Here is a 24,721-nt window from a genome sequence, read left to right as displayed (position 1 = left end):
TTGATATAGATATTTATTATTTAAATTGTTGACATAAAGATTATATTTAAATATATTCATCATTCATTTTAACAAATCTAGTTTTCATCCTTGGTGAGATTTTAAATGTATTTGTGATACTCACAAAAGTGTTTTGTTTAGATATTATTATATAATGTTTTCTGTCACTTTTTGGTTTGTTGTTTAGTCCCACTAAGAGGGTGTAATAAAGATAAATGTGCAATGCCATGCAGAAAACGGACACAAGGTGGCAGCACTTGCGGGCGACGGTATTCATGGCAATACTTCGCACAAGTGAAACCCAAGAGACTTGGTTCATGAGCACTTGTGGTCCGGTGTCGTTCATGTCCATTGTAATTCCAGGTTGGTTAAGAACTCTTTCTTTAATTCCTCTTACTTTAAACTGTTTATAAGGATTTTTGATATGACAGTTATGTGTGTGAACATAGAAAGTGCTGCGGTTCATGATCGTGGCGATTACTAAAATGGCGTCCGTGGCCGTAGTTAAATGCTTCTGTGTGTATTTTTCTTTTGACTCCTTGACTTTTGTGCGGTAATATTTAATATGTTAAAATAGTCGTGTGTGTGTGGTGTGTGAGTCTGAATTGTGCATTTGTGTGCTATGAAGTGTGAAAAGTATTGTGTGGAGTATATGTAGCATGCTAGCATGACTGCAAGTTCAGACCAGTTATAGGAGCCGCCCTGGTTGAAAGCACGCGCAGAAATAAATATGTTATACCGTTTTGGCGAGTTAAACTGCAAAAGAGATTCATTTTGTTTTATTAAGTGTTCACTTATGGCATCTACTGTACATAATGTACGATTATTATTCTTGATGAAAGAATGAAGGGTGTATGTTGGAAGTGAAGGAATGATTGATAACAAGAAAATGATTAGTGATTAAAAGACATGGTTTGTTTTCAAAGGAAAATTGTAAAATTGACATTTATGTAAATGTACTTTGAAAGTGGTTTTTAAACCATTGCTAATGCAAAAGAAAAAGAACAAAGGAAGAGTCACGATTGCAGTTTAATGAAAATATGTGAATAAAGATAATCCAAGAGACTTGGTTCATGAGCACTTGTGGTCCGGTGTCGTTCATGTCCATTGTAATTCCAGGATTATCATATCTGTCAGCGAAGGCCCTGCTGGGATCCGCTACATATTATTAGCTTCTCCAGCACTGAAACTAGTCAATAAATATATATTTTCATACACAATATTTTCTCTTTTTCGGTCAAATAAAAATAAAAAGTGCATTTTAGATGTATTAACTTTTGAATATAATAACTATGATTATAATATTACCCTGAAGGTATAATTTTCAAATCATTCATTTTTGATCCTTGTTTATTTAGATTTACAATATAATGGATAAAAAGCTATGATTTGATTTTTATTTTGTTCATGGAGATAATTAGAGTCTCCAGAACGGGAATTTGAACTAGTGTTGTCTGGGGGTCAAGGTGACCCCGAAGGCCCTAAAACAAATGTGTTTGTGGTATCCCTTGTGTTGTCTCAGGGTCAAGGTGAACAACCTCCACCACTGCATATTTGTTCACTTTTTAAAAGTTATTTTGAAACCGACTACACTGTGGAACATCTTTTCAGTTTTGTCTCGTTTTATTTTCATTTTCTAAAAGGTTGAAAGGAGAAACGACTATGAAGATCTTTTGATTTATTTTTTAAATCAAAGTGAAAAGTCAAGTCAAGGTTAACTTCTTTGAGGGTAGAGGCTCTAAACCGAGTCTCAGACGGATAAAAATGCCCCTCAATATAAAAAACGAAATTTGAATGAAAATGAAGTAATAAAATGACATGAAGCTAAAACGAAGATAAATCAAAAATAATAAGGAAAATAAATGCAAAGATATCTTGAAAAAAAAGTTTTTTTATTGACCTTGCATGAAATTAATTAATTGAATTTTTGTTTGACCTGAAACTTTGACTTGGATTTAAATTGTGACCTTTATTCACAATAACACCTGGCAAAGTCATCCAAATGTTGCTGCCCTGGAATGAAGGTGCCGCATGAAAACTAGAAGCATGCTTGTGCAAACAACGAGACAAAAGTGAAGGTGAAAGTACGATGAGTGCGTGGGTGTGTGCACGCAAGGGGTGGGAGGAAAGTGGGAGGAGCCTGTAGCCTCAGAAATCCTCCAACGCTCAGAGGACCAGAGAGTTATTTCCCCGACTGTAACTTCCAGGAGCTCACATCAGCCAAAGGCTGCTTGGAAGAGAATCCTCTCAAAACGAACAAATCTGGTGAGTAGGATGTTTGCGTTAACAATGTGTTTTGAATTTCTGTGTAAATGTAAATGTATTTTAACATAAAATCTGGCTGAGGATAGAAGTTGAAGTTGATAATGTTTGTCAGTTTAGTGCCAATAATTAAATATCAGGCTCTAGATGAGGTTAAAAAATGGCAAATAATGGGTTTTTTTGTTCTTAAAAATGATTGTTCAGCATCTTAAAATATTCAGAAGTGTAAGAAAAAATCATGTATGAATGGAAAAAACCCATTTGTCATTTTAACGCTGTATTATGGTTTTCCTGCAGAGCAAACGGCTTGAATGAGGCTCCGGTCAAGGTCAGCGGCGTCACACGTGCCACCGATCCCAGAGGGAAGCCCAGCCAGAGGTTGGAGGTTCCCCAAAATATGGCCAGTCAGCAAAGGTCAGAAGGAACGCTCAATATCTAACCACTTATTTGTTTCTCTTCCAGTCGTCTCTTTTGACCAAGACCTGGAGCAATCTCACTTTTACGAGGCAGCTCTTCAGCTGGTGGACAAAGAGAAGCTTCTGTTTGGTCAATCAGAGGAAGACAAAAAAGTCCTCAAGCTTGTTTCGGACCAGAAAATCCTGGAGACTCTCGTGATCCAGACCATATAGACCAAGAGTCTCTGAAGGGGGAACAAGAAGCGGCCGTGTTAGTGTCTGCCGTGAAAGCAGTCCAGCTGCAGGAGGAGCAGGACCAACTGGTGGATCAAATGGCCGGGTCGGCGCCATCCTGGAGGCAGAGCAGATGGAGGCAACAACACGACCAAGTGCTCACCAGCCTGGTGGAGGAGCGAATGGAGAACCCGTCGGTCTCAGCAGTCCGGTGAAGCAGAACTGCCTCCAGGCGAAGATCCACAGCATGGGCCTGCAGATGAAGGAGGACCTGCTGACGGTCGTGAAGGTGGTCAAGAGCTGCTACCCTCCGGAGATGGACATCTGTCAGTTCTATGCCGAGCTGTACCACCAGTAAATGAGCAAAGGCTTGGAGGAGATTGCAGAGTTCGGGCTGGGGGATGAGGACTGCAAGTTCCTGCTGCAATGGGTCACTGACTATTATCCTGGGTAAGTTGCCCGTCCAACTCCCCACCAATGCTATTCCTACCTTGAACTTCCTTCTTTGTTTTTAACTGGAAATTAAAGTGATTTTATATTTATCAATATAATCTTCTTATTCTATAAGACTGTTTAAGAACCCTCTTTTGGCGCCAGAGATCAACTTTGAAGCTCTAGGAAGTCTGCTGCCTGACCACATGGTGGCGTCGCTGCAGGAGCAGTACCTGAGCAAACAACAGGTATATTTACACATTAACTACACAGTAATATAAGCTTGTAAAACATTATTGAAGAATAAGATAAAAAAACAAACATTTTCCAAGCATTGTTATTTTGTTTCAGGTTGTAAAATTTGATAGTATGAAGTGAATTTAGTTTTTTAAAAATGTGGTCAAGACAAGAAAAAACATGTAATTTACCATTTGTTTATTATAAATATAAGTTGTATAAATTGACTCCACCCCTTACAATATGACTTAATTTAGTAACTAGTGAATCGTTTCATTGAAGACAACTTTGATGGGCAAGACAAAAGTAATTTCCATTCATTATTCATTCATCATCAGGTTTGTCCTGAGAGACAAAACTACACAAAGTTATTGAATTATTTAATACATTTTTAAAAATACTTTCACAGTTAATGAATTGTTTTTTTTACATATAGAGTTTGATGTTTTGATTCCAATAATTAAAAAATTGGAATTTCCCTATTCCATAAACCAGGGTCACAAAGCGCTTAAACAACAAAACAATACACAGTTAAAATACCTACAAATTAAAAAAGTATTTAAAAAACAGTTCTTTCTTAAAACCTTTTTTTTTCAAATGTATTTTCTGTTCGATTGTTGTCATTTTGAACAGGCATGGTTGACTGATTTGACAGCATTGCAGTTATATTTTTCTGACACAGGGGGAGCCAACATTTTTTTTTTCAAACTTACGTATTATGACTTTAACAACCTTTGGAACAAATGTTTTTATAGATAAGATGTCTCGGTTGATCTTTAACACTTTTCTATTTATACACCTAAGATTGTAGGATTTAATCATAACTCGTGATTGATAACGTATCAAGTTTTTTTGGTTTGATCAGGCAGAGATGACGACGTTCATCAGTCAAGTCCTGGCGGAAGCGAGGGAATCGTGGAAAAGCGAGCCGACAAAGAAGGACGGAAGCTTCACCATGTCCTATGACATCATTCAGGTATTTGAAAAAAAAGGATTCTTTTGGCTAAATCTAGTAGCGGTAACGTTTCAAACCATGACTTCATTTTCACACTTCAGCTCATCAACGGAATGCTGACCTCAGCGGGAATGGTCGTGGGTGATAGAGAGAAGGTCCAGTGTATAACTTGAACTGAGCGACTCGCTGTGCAGGTAACGTCTCTCACGTCAAAAGAAAAAAGATTCAAATGAATTAATGTTTTCGTTTCAAGGACTTCCAGGAGGACGTCATGAAGCAAAACAAGTGGAGCAGAAAACCGTTCATCAAAGCCAACCTCGGATGGATTCAACAATTCAGGTGGAGCGCCCGACTTCAGGGTGTGACCGCGAGGTGGTCATGTGACTCAACTGTCATGTGTCTGCAGGGATTTTATTTTGAAGAAGAGCTCCATGATCCTGGACGACGTCCGAGAGAGATGCATGAGCGTCCTGGCCGACATGAAACAATCGGCGCACCAGTTCCTACTGAGCCCGGTCCACCAGGCGCTCAAGGTGAGTGTCAATAACAGACGTACAGGTGATCAAAATAAAAATCCATCACTTGTGTCGCCCCAGCCAAACCACAGAAAGCTTGGAACCCACGATTGGCTGCACTCGTCAACGTTCGACAAGATGATCATCCCCTGAATCTTCTCACCAGGTATTAAAAAAGAGCTAAAAAAAAAAAAGTTTTCACGAGCTAAGACTCATGATCCGTGTCTTCAGGAGTTGATCGGACAGCTGCACCAGGAGGTGACGGTGGAATACGTCAGACGGCTGCTGAAGGGAGACGTGAAGCTGAGGAGTCGGGCTCAGCAGCAGGAGGCCTTCGACAGAGTGACGAGCGACGCCGACACTTTACAACGTTGGTTCAGTGATCAGGTGAGAAACTGTGGTGAAACTATGGACGTAGTTCATTGACATTAGAATATGTTGAATTTATCCTTAAACTTGTTTTTATTGAAATGTTGTTGTTTAAGCATTTAATTGTTTCTTTTAAATAATTGAATTCAATAATGTGTATATATTGAAAGGTTGATTTTGTGGTTACAATTTTTTGAATACTTTCAAAATTAATTAATTGTTTTTTTACTGTAGAGTTTGATATTTTAATTCCAATAATTCAAAAATACATTTTCTGATTTCTATTTTATTTTTAATCGTAGCCTAAACAAAACATAAACATTCATTATATTTATAGTTATTTAAAAGGCTACCAATTGAACTATAATATAAATGACCTTTATATGTTGAGTGTATCCTCTCGTCCTCAGTTATCGCCAGAATCTCGCGGGATTTCACTGTCCCTTTGCTGATGACATTATGATTGATGCCATGAAAACCGATATTGTAAAATGAAACAGGGTGTGTTTGGTTTCATGCAATACATTTTTGTAAGAATTCTGACCCACTCTAGTAGAAGAACTCACATTTCTCCAATCCTTAAAACTCTTCAATGGCTGTCAGTTTCTCAATGGCTGCCAGTTTCTTTCAAGATCAATTTGAAATTTCTGGTTCTTACTTTAAGAGCTATTCATGGTCTAGCCTCGAAAAGCGCTTTACAAATAACACTTACTTACTTACTTACCTTTAAATATACTAATTATTGAAAAAGATTTTTAAATTAAAATAAATTCAACTTTTCAATATAAAAAAAACATTCAATTTAACTTTTCAAAGAGATAATTAAAAGCTTATTAAAACATGTGTGTGCAGGGGTCCAAAGAAAACTGGCTGAAGTAATACCTGGACATGATTGCGGGAGTGTTGAGCCTCCAGGATGTTCCGGCCATACAGATGCAAGTCGTCACACTGGCCTCCTCGTATCCCCACCTCAGGTACCAAAATACAAACTTTATCAGGACGAGTATAAAGTCCAGACCAAAAGATCGATGCCATTTTAGAATAACCTGCCATTTATCGAATCGTGTCCATTTCTTTCCAGTGAAAAACGCGTGTCCGCTCTACTGAAACTCAAGACAAACATCTCCAGGGAGGACCGACAGACGGTGAAAAGTATTCTGAACGATACGTTAAGAGAAATCAAAGTGTCCCCTACTCATGTTTTCTTCTTTAAAATTATCATTCCAAATTCCAATAAATACTGCAGATTAATCCCTTGAAATTTTAATTAATTTATGTTCTTGCTCATGTGGCCACAATATTTTTAAGGGATGATATTTGAAAATAAAAGTGTATATTTCTTAATATAATATTTGGAAATGTTGTGTATTGTTTACAAGGCAACTTGTACATTGTAAATATTTGAAAATACTTATGTTTTTTCTAAATTAAAAATGTTTGGAATAAAGGGTGGACTTTTTTTTTTTTTTAGAAAAGAGAACGGATTGTCTTGCGTTTCATTTTTAAAATCAAGGGACAAGAGAAAGGGACAATTTCTCATATCCTGCAAGTGTTCCTTCAAATTTAATAAGTTTAATAAGTTTTCCTGTTTTTGTAAAATATACTTTATAGGACTATTAGCTTTTTAGGATTCAGTTTATCCGTCAAACAGAGTTTTATTTTGGCGGGACACGACCCGTAAATGGCTCTTTACACAATAAAGATTGTCGAGCCCTGATGTAGACAACATCATCTGCTGCATTCAAAAAGACTTTTTGATTAAAAATAATTTATTTACACTCAACATATGTACAGCAGTTAAAACGGCGGCTTTAGATGATAAGATTCTTCTTCTTTCTCTCCCTCTTGTGTTTCCTTCCCTGCACACAGAGAAACAAAAAGATTAACAAAACACTTACCAAAAGAGAAAGAGAGAAAATAAAGTTATTTACATAATTATTGCCCGCCGACCAGTCTGGGTGTTTCTCGGCGTGGATTCTTCTCTCATCCTTTGCCATCCCATAGTATAAATCCTTGTCTGGAGACGACAACTTCCGCCACTGTAGAAACAGGGAAAACAGGTCGTCAAACAAGAGCTTTTCGGACTTGTTCAAATCTGGCTGTGTTCTAGACACTCACCATGTGCCCCAGGATGGTGTTGGTCTCGGCACTATCTTTAGGCTTCATGGTGTTTTTTACCATCTGCCTGTTCTCCCTCATGAACACCATGAAGGCGTTCGCTGGTCTCTTGACGTACGGTCTGGCCCCACAGCATCTGGTGGAACATCAGATCATTGCCATTAGATCTATGTTATGAGTTAAGTGTGCATTTAGATGAATCAAACGTGAGGACTAACGTGGAAGAGCAGGCCTGAGGCGGAGAAGGAGCGCGGCTGGAGGTCTTCTGGATGTTCTGATTGTTGCTAGAATGAAAAGGAAAGTTAATTTCAAGACGATATTTAAGACGTGGAGTTGGATATGAACATGTGTGACACTTACAAAAAGACGAGCGGGCTCATGACTTCCACAGCTGGTCGCGGCTGAACCCAGAACCCTGGGGGGACTCCACTGTTGACCCAAGTCAACCCAGCTGGGACTTGATGGTAGTGCCTTAGTGTGTTCTCTGACAGCACTCGTCCAAACGATGGAACCGTCGTGGCTCCACATTGGAAGGGGTGGGTTTCAGGGGCCGTCGTCATCTTGAACTCTGAGGTCAAGTCTTTCTCTAACTGCTCGACATCAACCTCTTCAATGAGTTTGAGCAAGAGCAGATCGTCTTGAGCAGCAGAGTCCAAATCAGGAGCAGACGGAAGGTCCCCGATCATGGACAGGAACGTGGAGTGGACTGTGTCCGACTCCGTGCTTGGATCAGTCCACTCGGACGAGAAGCTGCTCAGATCGATAGTGACGAGGTCCATTGTTGAAATCATCTGTACAATAGATTATTGATCAGATAAAATATGTTTAAACCAAAATTAAAACATAAACCTTAACTGTTGAAACAACACTTAGGAAACGTGTATTATTGTGATGTTACTAACAATGATCTGTGGTAATAAACTGTACAATAATTGTACTACTTGTACAAATAAATACATTTATATTTATAATATCTCTTGCTGTTTTAATTAACATGTCAAAGTAATTAAGTTACTGCCTAATTCAAACGAGTCATTTACATTTAAATTACATTAAAAGTATTTTTTATTGACGTGTGTGTTGAGTGACGTTGGATCAGTTGTGGGATTGTTAGCAAAAATGTGGCTAAAGCAGAACTAAGATGGACTCAATTGGAAAAGGTGATACTTACCGAAGGTCCGATGCGAAATACGGTAAATCCAGGTGGAAATTACATTTTATATCGCTTCGATAAAGACGCATTAAAGGCCTCGTGTACGTCATCATTGACGCAGGTTCAGGTGTCAGCCAATCAGAAGCGAGCGTTCGTCCACTTGCAGGTGTCATCGCCGTCATGTTTTCGTACATCGGTGAGGACTCGATGTTCCGTGAGTGACCGTTTTTTGTTGTTTATTTGATTCATTTCTTAAAAGATTTGTTTGTTACCTTCTCTTCGAAGTTTTTGATTCAAGTTTGTACTTGTCACTCGGCTAACACTAAAACTAGCCGTTACACTTGTCAACGTTGACCACGACAACCTTTTTATTCTGTTGAGATCCTTGTGTCGCTACACGGGGAAATAAACATCTCACTATCGTCGATATGGTTTAATTAATCTATCAATTTGGCTTATTATTTTCGAAGCTTATTCGTTTATTTAATCCAACCTCTGTAGCATGACGTTAGCATGTAGCTAAGCTAATGCCGCCTTATTTCACCTAATTTTTCGCCCATGTATCACTCACTACCAGAACCTAGTAGATAAAGGTTAGTTAAGAAACAGCGATTGTAATTGAATTTTGCATTATTACTCGAAAACAACTTATTTAGGAGTAGTTTTCCGTTTTGTTTTTCAAATGGTGTCCAGCAGGGGGCAGTACCTCGGTGTGACGCCAAAGTCTAAACCCAATTTACTTAATTAAATCTTGTTTTTTATTATATTAATGTTTTTGGTGCTGTTTCTTATTGTTAAATAATGTTTGTTTTTTACTATTATTTAAAGAATAGTGTCGCTACTCTCAGTCTGAAACGTGTTATGTCCATAAAGATCATTATTATTAATAATCATTGAGAAGCTCGAAAAGAACATGTGAGGAAAGATCGTATTCGGTAAAAAGTTTTTATGTATCTATTACACATTTTTACATCATTTGGCTGCAGCAAACATAGATTAAAAATGTAAAATTACTTCATTTTCAATTTTAAGTAGAGAAACCAAACAGGAACACAACAAATTAGAACCGATTGAAGATCCAAATGTTTTTTTTCATAAAATAAGAATAACTAAACATGAGGTAAAAGTTGTTTTTGTTGAGAAGAAATGTCTATTTTCTGTTTTGTATTTACTTAATTATCCATTTACCATGAAACCTGAAAATTGAATCTTGTTTTTAATCATATTCCTTTTTGGTGCTGTTCTGGGTGCTGCTGCTCTCCTGCAGAAGATCCTGGAGGTGGATATAAATCTGCCGGTGGTGAAGGTCGAGCAGATGACCCGCCGCTCCTGATTCCATTTCTGGCGTCAGTCTCACAAGCTTAGTTTGAACGTCAGTCTGAACAGCTAGTAGATGCTTTTCAAGGTTCGTATCATCTTTCACTTCCATCCCTTTGAACTGTTGATCCACAAATGTGTCAATGACTTTAATTTCCTCCTTAGGATCTTCATCATCTGATAGTAGAAATCCTTGTCCTGCGACGACAACTTCCGCCACTGTATAAACAGGAAAACAGGTCGTCAAACAAGAGCTTTTCGGACTTGTACAAATCTGGCTGTGTTTTAGACACTCACCATGTGCCCCAGGAGGGTGTTGGTCTCTGCATCTTCAGGCTTCATCGTGTTTTTCACTTTCTCCCTGTTCTCCCTCATGAACACCATGAAGGCGTTCGGTGGTCTCTTGACATAGGGTTTTCTGGCCCCACAGCATCTGGTGGAACATCAGATCATTGCCATTAGATCTATGTTATGAGTTAAGTGTGGGTTGTTGCTGGAATGAGATAGAAAAATGATATTTAGAATCAGAATTAATATTAAAAAATGTACAAAAAGGAGACAAAACTTGTGTGACACTTGGAACATTCTGGAGACACAAACACGAAGAAGGTCATGAACAGCTACTACATCAACAGTTGACAGTTGATCAGCCACTGCTGTTGGAAAACAACGTGTTGTTCGTACGTGTTTCCATGTAAGAAGGGATGAATCATCATCGGTGGAAGCTGCACCCAGAACCCCGGGGGGGGGCCAACGTCGATCCATCTCCCTCCTGTCTGGACCGGATAGTTCTGCCCGACAGTGTTCTCCGACAGCACCTCGACTTCATCGAGGAGTTTCATCAACTCCTCAAAGTCAATTTGAGGAGCAGAGTTGGAATCTGACGGAAGATCCCCGAATATTTCCTGGAGCGTTGAGGGTCCACGCCGGAGAGAAACTGCTCGGATTCGGAACAACGAAGTCCATCGTGGAAATCATCCGTGTAATAGTTTGAAAATGTCATTTATAATTCTTTAATAAATACTCTGAGCAGAAACGTGTCTTTACCTTCTTCAGACGTCTGGAGATACAAGGTGTAAAATACTCTGTTGAACCTGAGATGAAGACAGAAAAAGAAATTTAAAATATATTGCCAATGGCTCATAAATTAAAGTGTAAGGTGCTAATTTGACAAGGTTTATATTTAACACTTAATGAACAAACAGTTGAGAGCAGCTAGAAATGCAGTATATGTTGTCAGGTGCATTATTATGGGCTGTTTATGATCCAATCCACTGATAAAAATCGAAATATTATGTGGATTAACACAAAAAACAATGGATAAATATTTATTATTACAGTTCACGTCATTTTGAAAATATATTAGGCTAATAATTCAATCACATGACTTGTTTAATGTTGTTTTTTTATTTTAAAGTAATCAACTTGAATTAATTTTGACACACTTACAGTCTTTATAGTTTATTTCAACCTAATACTGGGGAAATTGACCATTTACAGTAAATAAACACATACAGTGGATCTTTATTGATAAATAAGTACAAATAAGTTTCAGATCAAATATTTTTTAACCAAAATTAAAACATAAACCTTAACTGTTGAAACAACACTTTCTAGGCAACATGTATTATTGGAATGTTACTAACAATGATCTGGGGTAATAGACTGTACAATTATTTTCCTACTTGTACAAATAAATACATTTATATTTATAATATTTCTTGCTGTTTTAGTTAACATGTCAAAGTAATAAAGTTATTGCGTAATTCAAACGATTCATATACATTCAAAATCACATTAAAAGTAGTTTTTATTGACATGTGTGTTGAGTGACGTTGGATCAGTTGTGGGATTTTTTAGCAAAAAAGTGCCTAAAGCAGAACTAAGATGGACTCAATTGGAAAAGGTGATACTTACCGAAGGTCTGATGCATTTTATATCACGTTGACACAATAAAGGCCTCCTTCACACTCCCTTTAGCTAAATAACGGACACACACAGCTTGCTGCTCGGTGTTGCCATCTCTAGCCTCAAATCTGCAGGTGGGGTAGTTTAAAGTAACTTACTACGTCAACCAGGTGTCACCTCTCAGTGTCTACTCTCTGTGACATCTCTCTCTGAAGCCCATCAACTTCCATCTCTCTGCCTCTGCACTCCGCTCCACTTAGTCTGAAGCAACATGAAAACATTACTGTTTATTAACGTACAAATATGTACATAGTTCAAATTTTTTATGGTCTTCAGTTTTCCCATGGAACTATAATAACAGTTTTTTTAGTGATTAAAAGACATGGTTTGTTTGTCTAGACAAAGTGGAACAACAGTTACTGGGAGAGATGAAAGTTGATGAGCAAAAGCGGAGGTGAGTTGACTATCAATGAATGATGTCCCAATGTTTTCCTTCTTTTTTTTGCGTCAGTCATTTGATTTTGAATATCGATGGCAGGAATAGAAAACTTCCCTTATGAGGAAAAAAGAAAAAACTGTCAGTTTCTTACAGAATACATTTTGATCAGGTGACTTTTTTGTCACAAGGAAGGATGGGATAACTTTGTAAACAGAGCAGCTTTCGCTGTTATTATAATTCCATGGGAAAACTGAAGACCATAAAAAATGTGAACTATGTACATATTTGTATATTTATAAACAGTAATATTTTCATGTTGCTTCAGACTAAGTGGTAGTGCAGAGGCAGAGAGATGGAAGTTGATGGGCTTCAGGGAGAGATGACACAGAGAGTAGACACTGAGAGGTGACACCTGGTTGAAGTAGTAAGTTACTTTAAACTACGCCACCTGCAGATTTGAGGCTAGAGATGGTATATATATACCATATATATATGGTATATATACTTTTAATGTAATTTAAATGTATATGAGTCGTTTGAATTACGCATTAACTTAATTACTTTGACATGTTTATTAAAACAGCAAGAGATATTATAAATATAAATGTATTTATTTGTACAAGTAGGAAAATAATTGTACAGTTTATTACCATAGATAGATCATCGTAACATCACAATAATACATGTTGCCTAGAAAGTGTTGTTTCAACAGTTAAGGTTTATGTTTTAATTTTGGTTAAAAAATATTTGATCTGAAACTTATTTGTACTTATTTATCAATAAAGATCCACTGTATGTGTTTATTTACTATAAATGGTCAATTTCCCCAGTATTAGGTTGAAATAAATTATAAAGACTGTATGTGTGTCAAAATGAATTCAAGTTGATTACTTTAAAATAAAAAAACAACATTAAACAAGTCATGTGATTGAATTATTAGCTTAATATATTTTCAAAATGACATCTGAACTGTAATAATAAATATTTATCCATTGTTTTTTGTGTTAATCCATGTAATATTTAGATTTTTATCAGTGGACTGGATCATAAACAGCCCATAATAATGCACCTGACAACATATACTGCATTTCTAGCTGCTCTCAACTGTTCATTCATTAAGTGTTAAATATAAACCTTGTCAAATTAGCACCTTACACTTTAATTTATGAGCAGCTGGCAATATTTTTAATTTCCTTTTTCTGTCTTCATCTCAGGTTCAACAGAATATTTTACACCTTGTATCTCCAGACGTCTGAAGAAGGTAAAGACACGTTTCTGCTCAGAGTATTTATTAAAGAATTATAAATGACATTTTCTAACTATTTCACAGATGCTTTCCACGATGGACTTCGTTGTTCCGAATCCGAGCCGTTTCTCTCCGGCGTGGACCGATCCCAGCGAAGAGTTGGACACTGTCCTCTCAACGCTCCAGGAAGTGTTCGGGGATCTTCCGTCAGATTCCAACTCTGCTCCGTAAATTGACTTTGAGGAGTTGATGAAACTCCTCGATGAAGTCGAGGCCCTGGAGCCACGAAAAGACTCGACCTCCGGACTTGTCGACACGACAACGTACGACATCAACCCGCTACAATGTGGAGCCCCGACAGTGCCGTGTCGTATAGACCGGTGCTGTCGGAGAACACTGTCGGGCAGAACCATCCGGTCCAGACAGGAGGGAGATGGATCGACGTTGGCGCCCCCCCGGGGTTCTGGGTGCAGCTTCCACCGATGATGGCTCATCCCTTCTTACATGGAAACACGTACGAACAACACGTTGTTTTCCAACAGCAGGACAGTGGCTGATCAACTGTCAACTGTTGATGTAGTAGCTGTTCATGACCTTCTTTGTGTTTGTGTCTCCAGAATGTTCCAGCAGTGCCAACCATGAACCCTCTCGCCTTTTTGTAAGTGTCACACAAGCTTTGTCTCCTTTTTGTACATTTTTTAATATTAATTCTGATTCTAAATATCATTTTTCTATCTCATTCCAGCAACAACCAGAACGTCCAGCCGACCTCCGGCTTCGCTCCTTCTCTTCCTCCGGCCTGCACTTCCCAGTTAGTTCTCTCGCTTTTTTTACTTTTCCAAAAATGCAACCTTCACTCATAAAATTGATCTAATGTTGTCAATGATCTGATGCGGTTGTGGCAAAAAACCACCCTACGTCAAGAGACCCTGAACGCCTTCATGGTGTTCATGAGGGAAAACAGGGAGAAAGTGAAAAACACGATGAAGCCTAAAGATAGTGCCGAGACCAACACCATCCTGGGGCACATGGTGAGTGTCTAGAACACAGCCAGATTTGAACAAGTCCCAAAAGCTCTTGTTTGACGACCTGTTTTCCTGTTTCTACAGTGGCGGAAGTTGTCGTCTCCAGACAAGGATTTTTACTATGGGATGGCAAAGGATGAGAGAAGAATGCACGCCGAGAAACACCCAGACTGGTCAACGGGCAACAATTATGTAAATAACTTTATTTTCTCTCTTTCTCTTTTGGTAAGTGTTTTATTAATCTTTTTGTTTCTCTGTGTGCAGGGAAGGAAACACAAGAGGGAGAGAAAGAAGAAGAATCTTATCATCTAAAGCCGCCGTTTTAACTGCTGTACATATGTTGAGTGTAAATAAATTATTTTTAATCAAAAAGTCTTTTTGAATGCAGCAGATGATGTTGTCTACATCAGGGCTCGAGAGCCTTTATTGTTTATAGAGCCATTTACGGGACGTGTCCCGCCAAAATAAAACTCTGTTTGACGGATAAACTGAATGCCAAACAGCTAATAGTCCTATAAAGTATATTTTACAAAAACAGGAAAGAAAATTATGAACTAATAAATGGTCTGTTTTAAACATGTAGCATGTGTCTGAAAGTTTAACTCTTTATACTCCAGAAAACATTTTGGACAAATTAAGAAAATTAAAATAAAAAGCTAATGCTAGTGGCAGAGCTACTTCTAACTTCTAAACAATCAACTACTTATTCTAAACGTTTAAAAATGGTGCAGAAATTAAAAGAGAAATCTGGGGCCATCTTGTTACAAAGAAGTAGACGTTTCCCTCGTTTATGAGTTTAAATATACACTAAAAGTTCAACAGAGGTCCCGTATAAAGAGCTAGCAAGCTAAATGCTAAGTGGCTAACTCTTAATCCAGGACTGTCATATTTTAAGATAAATTAATAAAATAAATAGGAAACTATTTTTATGGACCATGACTGGAATGTGGGGCCATTCCCGGTCCTTCAGAGGGCTTTTCCTCTCCTCCTTTTCCCTGCAGCGGTGATTCTCAGCGGACGTGTTTACAGTAACTTCTGCTTCTGAAGTCTTCGCCAACTCGTCTCGGTTCAGCCATCATTCATAGTAAATAAAAACAAGGAAACAAGTTGGCTGAGAAGGCAGTACATCTTACATTGATGACGTCCAGGTATTGTTCTAGAACGGTGCGTCAATAACAACATTCATTTGACACCTCGGCACATGACATTAGAACTCCTGTTTTTCTTAATGATAATCTTTTAAACTGACTCAACAAGAGAATTTATCTTGTTTTGTAAACAAATGCATAGTATGTTGTGGCCGGCAGCTACACTTTAGGGACACTTGGCGGCGCCAGAAGCAATATTTTAAACCTTATGTATTTTCCCTTTTTAATAAGACTGTGCTTTGAGCAGTAAGATATTCCAAAAGACAGACTTGAACTTGATTTTTAGACCAAGGAAACTAATAAAACTTCAATTTGAAGGCACACGGGCAGGATATGGGACATTTTCCCTTTCTCTTGATTTTAAAAATGAAATGCAAGACAACCCGTTCTCTCTTCTAAAAAAAAAAATATTGTGGCCTCATGAGCAAGAACAAAAATTAATTAAAATTTCAAGGGATTAATCTGCAGTATTGCAAGAAGAAAACATGAGTAGGGGACACTTTGATTTCTCTTAACGTATCGTTCAGAATACTTTTCACCGTCTGTCGGTCCTCCCTGGAGATGTTTGTCTTGAGTTTCAGTAGAGCGGACACGTGTTTTTCACTGGAAAGAAATGGACACGATTCGATAAATGGCAGGTTATTCTAGCATGACATCGATCTTTTGGTCTGGACTTTATACTCGTCCTGATAAAGTTTGTATTTTGGTACCTGAGGTCGGGATACGAGGAGGCCAGTGTGACGACTTGCATCTGTATGGCCGGAACATCCTGGAGGCTCAACACTCCCGCAATCATGTCCAGGTATTCCTTCAGCCAGTTTTCTTTGGAACCCTGCACACACATGTTTCAATAAGCTTTTAATTATCTCTTTGAAAAGTTAAATTAAATATATGAATACATCATACATAAAATGCACTTTTTCTTTTTTTTTTTTATTTGACCGAAAAAGAGAAAATATGGGGTTTGAAAATATATTTTTATTTACTAGTTTCAGTGCTGGAGGAGCTAATAATATGTAGCGGGTCCCAGCAGGGCCTTCGATGACAGATATGATAATCCTGGAACCAGAAACTGTTTCCTTCAACTGATAAAAATCTCTAAACTTAGGAAAATGTTGTCGGAACATGATCTGGAGCTTGTAATCCATGCGTTTGTTTCTTCTCGTCTGGACTATTGTAACAGTTTGTTTCCATGTCTTAACAAGAAGGAGCTGTCTCGCCTGCAGTTGATTCAGAACTCTGCAGCGAGAATTCTAACCCGCTCAAGTAGAAGAACTCACATTTCTCCGATCCTTAAAACTCTTCGGTTCCTCGCACAAGGTTCAGAACCAGAGGAGAGAAATCTTTTCAGGCTGTTGCTCCTAAGCTTTGGAACAATCTTCCTCTCTCTTTGTGCTTGATGGAGTCTACTGACTCCTTTAATAAACATCTTAAGACGTTTTTATTTGTTCAGGCTTTTCCTTGATTTTCTGGAACTCCTGTTGTGTTATCAGTTTTATCTTGATCTTTAAAATATATACTTTATTGAATATTGTTTTGATTGTTTAAGCGCTTTGTGACCCTGGTCTGGAAAAGCGCTATACAAATAAGAATTACTTACTTACTTACTTACTTACTTACAATGGACATGAACGACACCGGACCACAAGTGCTCATGAACCAAGTCTCTTGGATTATCTTTATTCACATATTGATAGAAGGAATGACGTTAATGCTAACTTAGCATTAACTTAAGACACACTTATGTTGTCTAGCTAGCTAGGACTTCACTTACCTCTCATTCCTCATTGCTTTATCCCTGCTGCGGGCAAATAACTTTCTGATATCCATCTAGGAGTTATACAGGAGTTCCACGCAAATCAAAATCCAAATGATATATTTAACAAGTTGTTGTCGGCTAACGTTACCTTCCTCACGCAGTGATTCTCATCGCCTGCCTCTCTCTCTCAACAATGACTGTCTGTCAAATCTGCATCAACTTCCTGCTCCCAGGCTCGACCTTTGACACTGTTGAGTATAAATGTCTGGATACAAACCCACTTTTTATCATAGTATTGGCTCTTTTAAATTGATATAGATATTTATTATTTAAATTGTTGACATAAAGATTATATTTAAATATATTCATCATTCATTTTAACAAATCTAGTTTTCATCCTTGGTGAGATTTTAAATGTATTTGTGATACTCACAAAAGTGTTTTGTTTAGATATTATTATATAATGTTTTCTGTCACTTTTTGGTTTGTTGTTTAGTCCCACTAAGAGGGTGTAATAAAGATAAATGTGCAATGCCATGCAGAAAACGGACACAAGGTGGCAGCACTTGCGGGCGACGGTATTCATGGCAATACTTCGCACAAGTGAAACTCATCGTCCAAGAGACTTGGTTCATGAGCACTTGTGGTCCGGTGTCGTTCATGTCCATTGTAATTCCAGGTTGGTTAAGAACTCTTTCTTTAATTCCTCTTACTTTAAACTGTTTATAAGGATTTTTGATATGACAGTTATGTGTGTGAACATAGAAAGTGCTGCGGTTCATGATCGTGGCGATTACTAAAATGGCGTCCGTGGCCGTAGTTAAATGCTTCTGTGTGTATTTTTCTTTTGACTCCTTGACTTTTGTGCGGTAATATTTAATATGTTAAAATAGTCGTGTGTGTGTGGTGTGTGAGTCTGAATTGTGCATTTGTGTGCTTTGAAGTGAGAAAAGTATTGTGTGGAGTATATGTAGCATGCTAGCATGACTGCAAGTTCAGACCAGTTATAGGAGCCGCCCTGGTTGAAAGCACGCGCAGAAATAAATATGTTATACCGTTTTGGCGAGTTAAACTGCAAAAGAGATTCATTTTGTTTTATTAAGTGTTCACTTATGGCATCTACTGTACATAATGTACGATTATTATTCTTGATGAAAGAATGAAGGGTGTATGTTGGAAGTGAAGGAATGATTGATAACAAGAAAATGATTAGTGATTAAAAGACATGGTTTGTTTTCAAAGGAAAATTGTAAAATTGACATTTATGTAAATGTACTTTGAAAGTGGTTTTTAAACCATTGCTAATGCAAAAGAAAAAGAACAAAGGAAGAGTCACGATTGCAGTTTAATGAAAATATGTGAATAAAGATAATCCAAGAGACTTGGTTCATGAGCACTTGTGGTCCGGTGTCGTTCATGTCCATTGTAATTCCAGGATTATCATATCTGTCAGCGAAGGCCCTGCTGGGACCCGCTACATATTATTAGCTTCTCCAGCACTGAAACTAGTCAATAAATATATATTTTCATACACAATATTTTCTCTTTTTCGGTCAAATAAAAATAAAAAGTGCATTTTAGATGTATTAACTTTTGAATATAATAACTATGATTATAATATTACCCTGAAGGTATAATTTTCAAATCATTCATTTTTGATCCTTGTTTATTTAGATTTACAATATAATGGATAAAAAGCTATGATTTGATTTTTATTTTGTTCATGGAGATAATTAGAGTCTCCAGAACGGGAATTTGAACTAGTGTTGTCTGGGGGTCAAGGTGACCCCGAAGGCCCTAAAACAAATGTGTTTGTGGTATCCCTTGTGTTGTCTCAGGGTCAAGGTGAACAACCTCCACCACTGCATATTTGTTCACTTTTTAAAAGTTATTTTGAAACCGACTACACTGTGGAACATCTTTTCAGTTTTGTCTCGTTTTATTTTCATTTTCTAAAAGGTTGAAAGGAGAAACGACTATGAAGATCTTTTGATTTATTTTTTAAATCAAAGTGAAAAGTCAAGTCAAGGTTAACTTCTTTGAGGGTAGAGGCTCTAAACCGAGTCTCAGACGGATAAAAATGCCCCTCAATATAAAAAACGAAATTTGAATGAAAATGAAGTAATAAAATGACATGAAGCTAAAACGAAGATAAATCAAAAATAATAAGGAAAATAAATGCAAAGATATCTTGAAAAAAAAGTTTTTTTATTGACCTTGCATGAAATTAATTAATTGAATTTTTGTTTGACCTGAAACTTTGACTTGGATTTAAATTGTGACCTTTATTCACAATAACACCTGGCAAAGTCATCCAAATGTTGCTGCCCTGGAATGAAGGTGCCGCATGAAAACTAGAAGCATGCTTGTGCAAACAACGAGACAAAAGTGAAGGTGAAAGTACGATGAGTGCGTGGGTGTGTGCACGCAAGGGGTGGGAGGAAAGTGGGAGGAGCCTGTAGCCTCAGAAATCCTCCAACGCTCAGAGGACCAGAGAGTTATTTCCCCGACTGTAACTTCCAGGAGCTCACATCAGCCAAAGGCTGCTTGGAAGAGAATCCTCTCAAAACGAACAAATCTGGTGAGTAGGATGTTTGCGTTAACAATGTGTTTTGAATTTCTGTGTAAATGTAAATGTATTTTAACATAAAATCTGGCTGAGGATAGAAGTTGAAGTTGATAATGTTTGTCAGTTTAGTGCCAATAATTAAATATCAGGCTCTAGATGAGGTTAAAAAATGGCAAATAATGGGTTTTTTTGTTCTTAAAAATGATTGTTCAGCATCTTAAAATATTCAGAAGTGTAAGAAAAAATCATGTATGAATGGAAAAAACCCATTTGTCATTTTAACGCTGTATTATGGTTTTCCTGCAGAGCAAACGGCTTGAATGAGGCTCCGGTCAAGGTCAGCGGCGTCACACGTGCCACCGATCCCAGAGGGAAGCCCAGCCGGAGGTTGGAGGTTCCCCAAAATATGGCCAGTCAGCAAAGGTCAGAAGGAACGCTCAATATCTAACCACTTATTTGTTTCTCTTCCAGTCGTCTCTTTTGACCAAGACCTGGAGCAATCTCACTTTTACGAGGCAGCTCTTCAGCTGGTGGACAAAGAGAAGCTTCTGTTTGGTCAATCAGAGGAAGACAAAAAAGTCCTCAAGCTTGTTTCGGACCAGAAAATCCTGGAGACTCTCGTGATCCAGACCATATAGACCAAGAGTCTCTGAAGGGGGAACAAGAAGCGGCCGTGTTAGTGTCTGCCGTGAAAGCAGTCCAGCTGCAGGAGGAGCAGGACCAACTGGTGGATCAAATGGCCGGGTCGGCGCCATCCTGGAGGCAGAGCAGATGGAGGCAACAACACGACCAAGTGCTCACCAGCCTGGTGGAGGAGCGAATGGAGAACCCGTCGGTCTCAGCAGTCCGGTGAAGCAGAACTGCCTCCAGGCGAAGATCCACAGCATGGGCCTGCAGATGAAGGAGGACCTGCTGACGGTCGTGAAGGTGGTCAAGAGCTGCTACCCTCCGGAGATGGACATCTGTCAGTTCTATGCCGAGCTGTACCACCAGTAAATGAGCAAAGGCTTGGAGGAGATTGCAGAGTTCGGGCTGGGGGATGAGGACTGCAAGTTCCTGCTGCAATGGGTCACTGACTATTATCCTGGGTAAGTTGCCCGTCCAACTCCCCACCAATGCTATTCCTACCTTGAACTTCCTTCTTTGTTTTTAACTGGAAATTAAAGTGATTTTATATTTATCAATATAATCTTCTTATTCTATAAGACTGTTTAAGAACCCTCTTTTGGCGCCAGAGATCAACTTTGAAGCTCTAGGAAGTCTGCTGCCTGACCACATGGTGGCGTCGCTGCAGGAGCAGTACCTGAGCAAACAACAGGTATATTTACACATTAACTACACAGTAATATAAGCTTGTAAAACATTATTGAAGAATAAGATAAAAAAACAAACATTTTCCAAGCATTGTTATTTTGTTTCAGGTTGTAAAATTTGATAGTATGAAGTGAATTTAGTTTTTTAAAAATGTGGTCAAGACAAGAAAAAACATGTAATTTACCATTTGTTTATTATAAATATAAGTTGTATAAATTGACTCCACCCCTTACAATATGACTTAATTTAGTAACTAGTGAATCGTTTCATTGAAGACAACTTTGATGGGCAAGACAAAAGTAATTTCCATTCATTATTCATTCATCATCAGGTTTGTCCTGAGAGACAAAACTACACAAAGTTATTGAATTATTTAATACATTTTTAAAAATACTTTCACAGTTAATGAATTGTTTTTTTTACATATAGAGTTTGATGTTTTGATTCCAATAATTAAAAAATTGGAATTTCCCTATTCCATAAACCAGGGTCACAAAGCGCTTAAACAACAAAACAATACACAGTTAAAATACCTACAAATTAAAAAAGTATTTAAAAAACAGTTCTTTCTTAAAACCTTTTTTTTTCAAATGTATTTTCTGTTCGATTGTTGTCATTTTGAACAGGCATGGTTGACTGATTTGACAGCATTGCAGTTATATTTTTCTGACACAGGGGGAGCCAACATTTTTTTTTTCAAACTTACGTATTATGACTTTAACAACCTTTGGAACAAATGTTTTTATAGATAAGATGTCTCGGTTGATCTTTAACACTTTTCTATTTATACACCTAAGATTGTAGGATTTAATCATAACTCGTGATTGATAACGTATCAAGTTTTTTTGGTTTGATCAGGCAGAGATGACGACGTTCATCAGTCAAGTCCTGGCGGAAGCGAGGGAATCGTGGAAAAGCGAGCCGACAAAGAAGGACGGAAGCTTCACCATGTCCTATGACATCATTCAGGTATTTGAAAAAAAAGGATTCTTTTGGCTAAATCTAGTAGCGGTAACGTTTCAAACCATGACTTCATTTTCACACTTCAGCTCATCAACGGAATGCTGACCTCAGCGGGAATGGTCGTGGGTGATAGAGAGAAGGTCCAGTGTATAACTTGAACTGAGCGACTCGCTGTGCAGGTAACGTCTCTCACGTCAAAAGAAAAAAGATTCAAATGAATTAATGTTTTCGTTTCAAGGACTTCCAGGAGGACGTCATGAAGCAAAACAAGTGGAGCAGAAAACCGTTCATCAAAGCCAACCTCGGATGGATTCAACAATTCAGGTGGAGCGCCCGACTTCAGGGTGTGACCGCGAGGTGGTCATGTGACTCAACTGTCATGTGTCTGCAGGGATTTTATTTTGAAGAAGAGCTCCATGATCCTGGACGACGTCCGAGAGAGATGCATGAGCGTCCTGGCCGACATGAAACAATCGGCGCACCAGTTCCTACTGAGCCCGGTCCACCAGGCGCTCAAGGTGAGTGTCAATAACAGACGTACAGGTGATCAAAATAAAAATCCATCACTTGTGTCGCCCCAGCCAAACCACAGAAAGCTTGGAACCCACGATTGGCTGCACTCGTCAACGTTCGACAAGATGATCATCCCCTGAATCTTCTCACCAGGTATTAAAAAAGAGCTAAAAAAAAAAAAGTTTTCACGAGCTAAGACTCATGATCCGTGTCTTCAGGAGTTGATCGGACAGCTGCACCAGGAGGTGACGGTGGAATACGTCAGACGGCTGCTGAAGGGAGACGTGAAGCTGAGGAGTCGGGCTCAGCAGCAGGAGGCCTTCGACAGAGTGACGAGCGACGCCGACACTTTACAACGTTGGTTCAGTGATCAGGTGAGAAACTGTGGTGAAACTATGGACGTAGTTCATTGACATTAGAATATGTTGAATTTATCCTTAAACTTGTTTTTATTGAAATGTTGTTGTTTAAGCATTTAATTGTTTCTTTTAAATAATTGAATTCAATAATGTGTATATATTGAAAGGTTGATTTTGTGGTTACAATTTTTTGAATACTTTCAAAATTAATTAATTGTTTTTTTACTGTAGAGTTTGATATTTTAATTCCAATAATTCAAAAATACATTTTCTGATTTCTATTTTATTTTTAATCGTAGCCTAAACAAAACATAAACATTCATTATATTTATAGTTATTTAAAAGGCTACCAATTGAACTATAATATAAATGACCTTTATATGTTGAGTGTATCCTCTCGTCCTCAGTTATCGCCAGAATCTCGCGGGATTTCACTGTCCCTTTGCTGATGACATTATGATTGATGCCATGAAAACCGATATTGTAAAATGAAACAGGGTGTGTTTGGTTTCATGCAATACATTTTTGTAAGAATTCTGACCCACTCTAGTAGAAGAACTCACATTTCTCCAATCCTTAAAACTCTTCAATGGCTGTCAGTTTCTCAATGGCTGCCAGTTTCTTTCAAGATCAATTTGAAATTTCTGGTTCTTACTTTAAGAGCTATTCATGGTCTAGCCTCGAAAAGCGCTTTACAAATAACACTTACTTACTTACTTACCTTTAAATATACTAATTATTGAAAAAGATTTTTAAATTAAAATAAATTCAACTTTTCAATATAAAAAAAACATTTAATTTAACTTTTCAAAGAGATAATTAAAAGCTTATTAAAACATGTGTGTGCAGGGGTCCAAAGAAAACTGGCTGAAGTAATACCTGGACATGATTGCGGGAGTGTTGAGCCTCCAGGATGTTCCGGCCATACAGATGCAAGTCGTCACACTGGCCTCCTCGTATCCCCACCTCAGGTACCAAAATACAAACTTTATCAGGACGAGTATAAAGTCCAGACCAAAAGATCGATGCCATTTTAGAATAACCTGCCATTTATCGAATCGTGTCCATTTCTTTCCAGTGAAAAACACGTGTCCGCTCTCCTGAAACTCAAGACAAACATCTCCAGGGAGGACCGACAGACGGTGAAAAGTATTCTGAACGATACGTTAAGAGAAATCAAAGTGTCCCCTACTCATGTTTTCTTCTTTAAAATTATCATTCCAAATTCCAATAAATACTGCAGATTAATCCCTTGAAATTTTAATTAATTTATGTTCTTGCTCATGTGGCCACAATATTTTTAAGGGATGATATTTGAAAATAAAAGTGTATATTTCTTAATATAATATTTGGAAATGTTGTGTATTGTTTACAAGGCAACTTGTACATTGTAAATATTTGAAAATACTTATGTTTTTTCTAAATTAAAAATGTTTGGAATAAAGGGTGGACTTTTTTTTTTTTTTTAGAAAAGAGAACGGATTGTCTTGC

At 37.8% G+C, this 24,721-nt stretch overlaps 1 long non-coding RNA gene and 2 pseudogenes across 1 annotated transcript; all 3 read left to right on the top strand.

Moving 5' to 3' along the window:
- Positions 1-2,573: 2,573 nt before the first annotated feature.
- On the top strand, positions 2,574-6,762 carry LOC148071608 (tumor necrosis factor alpha-induced protein 2-like; annotated as a pseudogene).
- A 2,391-nt stretch (positions 6,763-9,153) lies between these two features.
- LOC148071607 (uncharacterized) lies at positions 9,154-11,023 on the top strand. The gene is made up of 2 exons (XR_015712786.1): positions 9,154-10,075; positions 10,153-11,023. It is a non-coding gene; the product is annotated as an uncharacterized LOC148071607 (long non-coding RNA).
- Positions 11,024-18,453: 7,430 nt separating this feature from the next.
- On the top strand, positions 18,454-24,334 carry LOC148071606 (tumor necrosis factor alpha-induced protein 2-like; annotated as a pseudogene).
- The last annotated feature ends 387 nt before the right edge of the window (positions 24,335-24,721 follow it).

The sequence above is a fragment of the Callionymus lyra genome, chromosome 9 (genome assembly GCF_982586985.1).
Source record: "Callionymus lyra chromosome 9, fCalLyr1.hap1.1, whole genome shotgun sequence".
NCBI lineage: Eukaryota > Metazoa > Chordata > Actinopteri > Syngnathiformes > Callionymidae > Callionymus > Callionymus lyra.
Note: the sequence above shows the minus strand (reverse complement) of the source record. Positions and strands in the feature narration are given on the sequence as shown.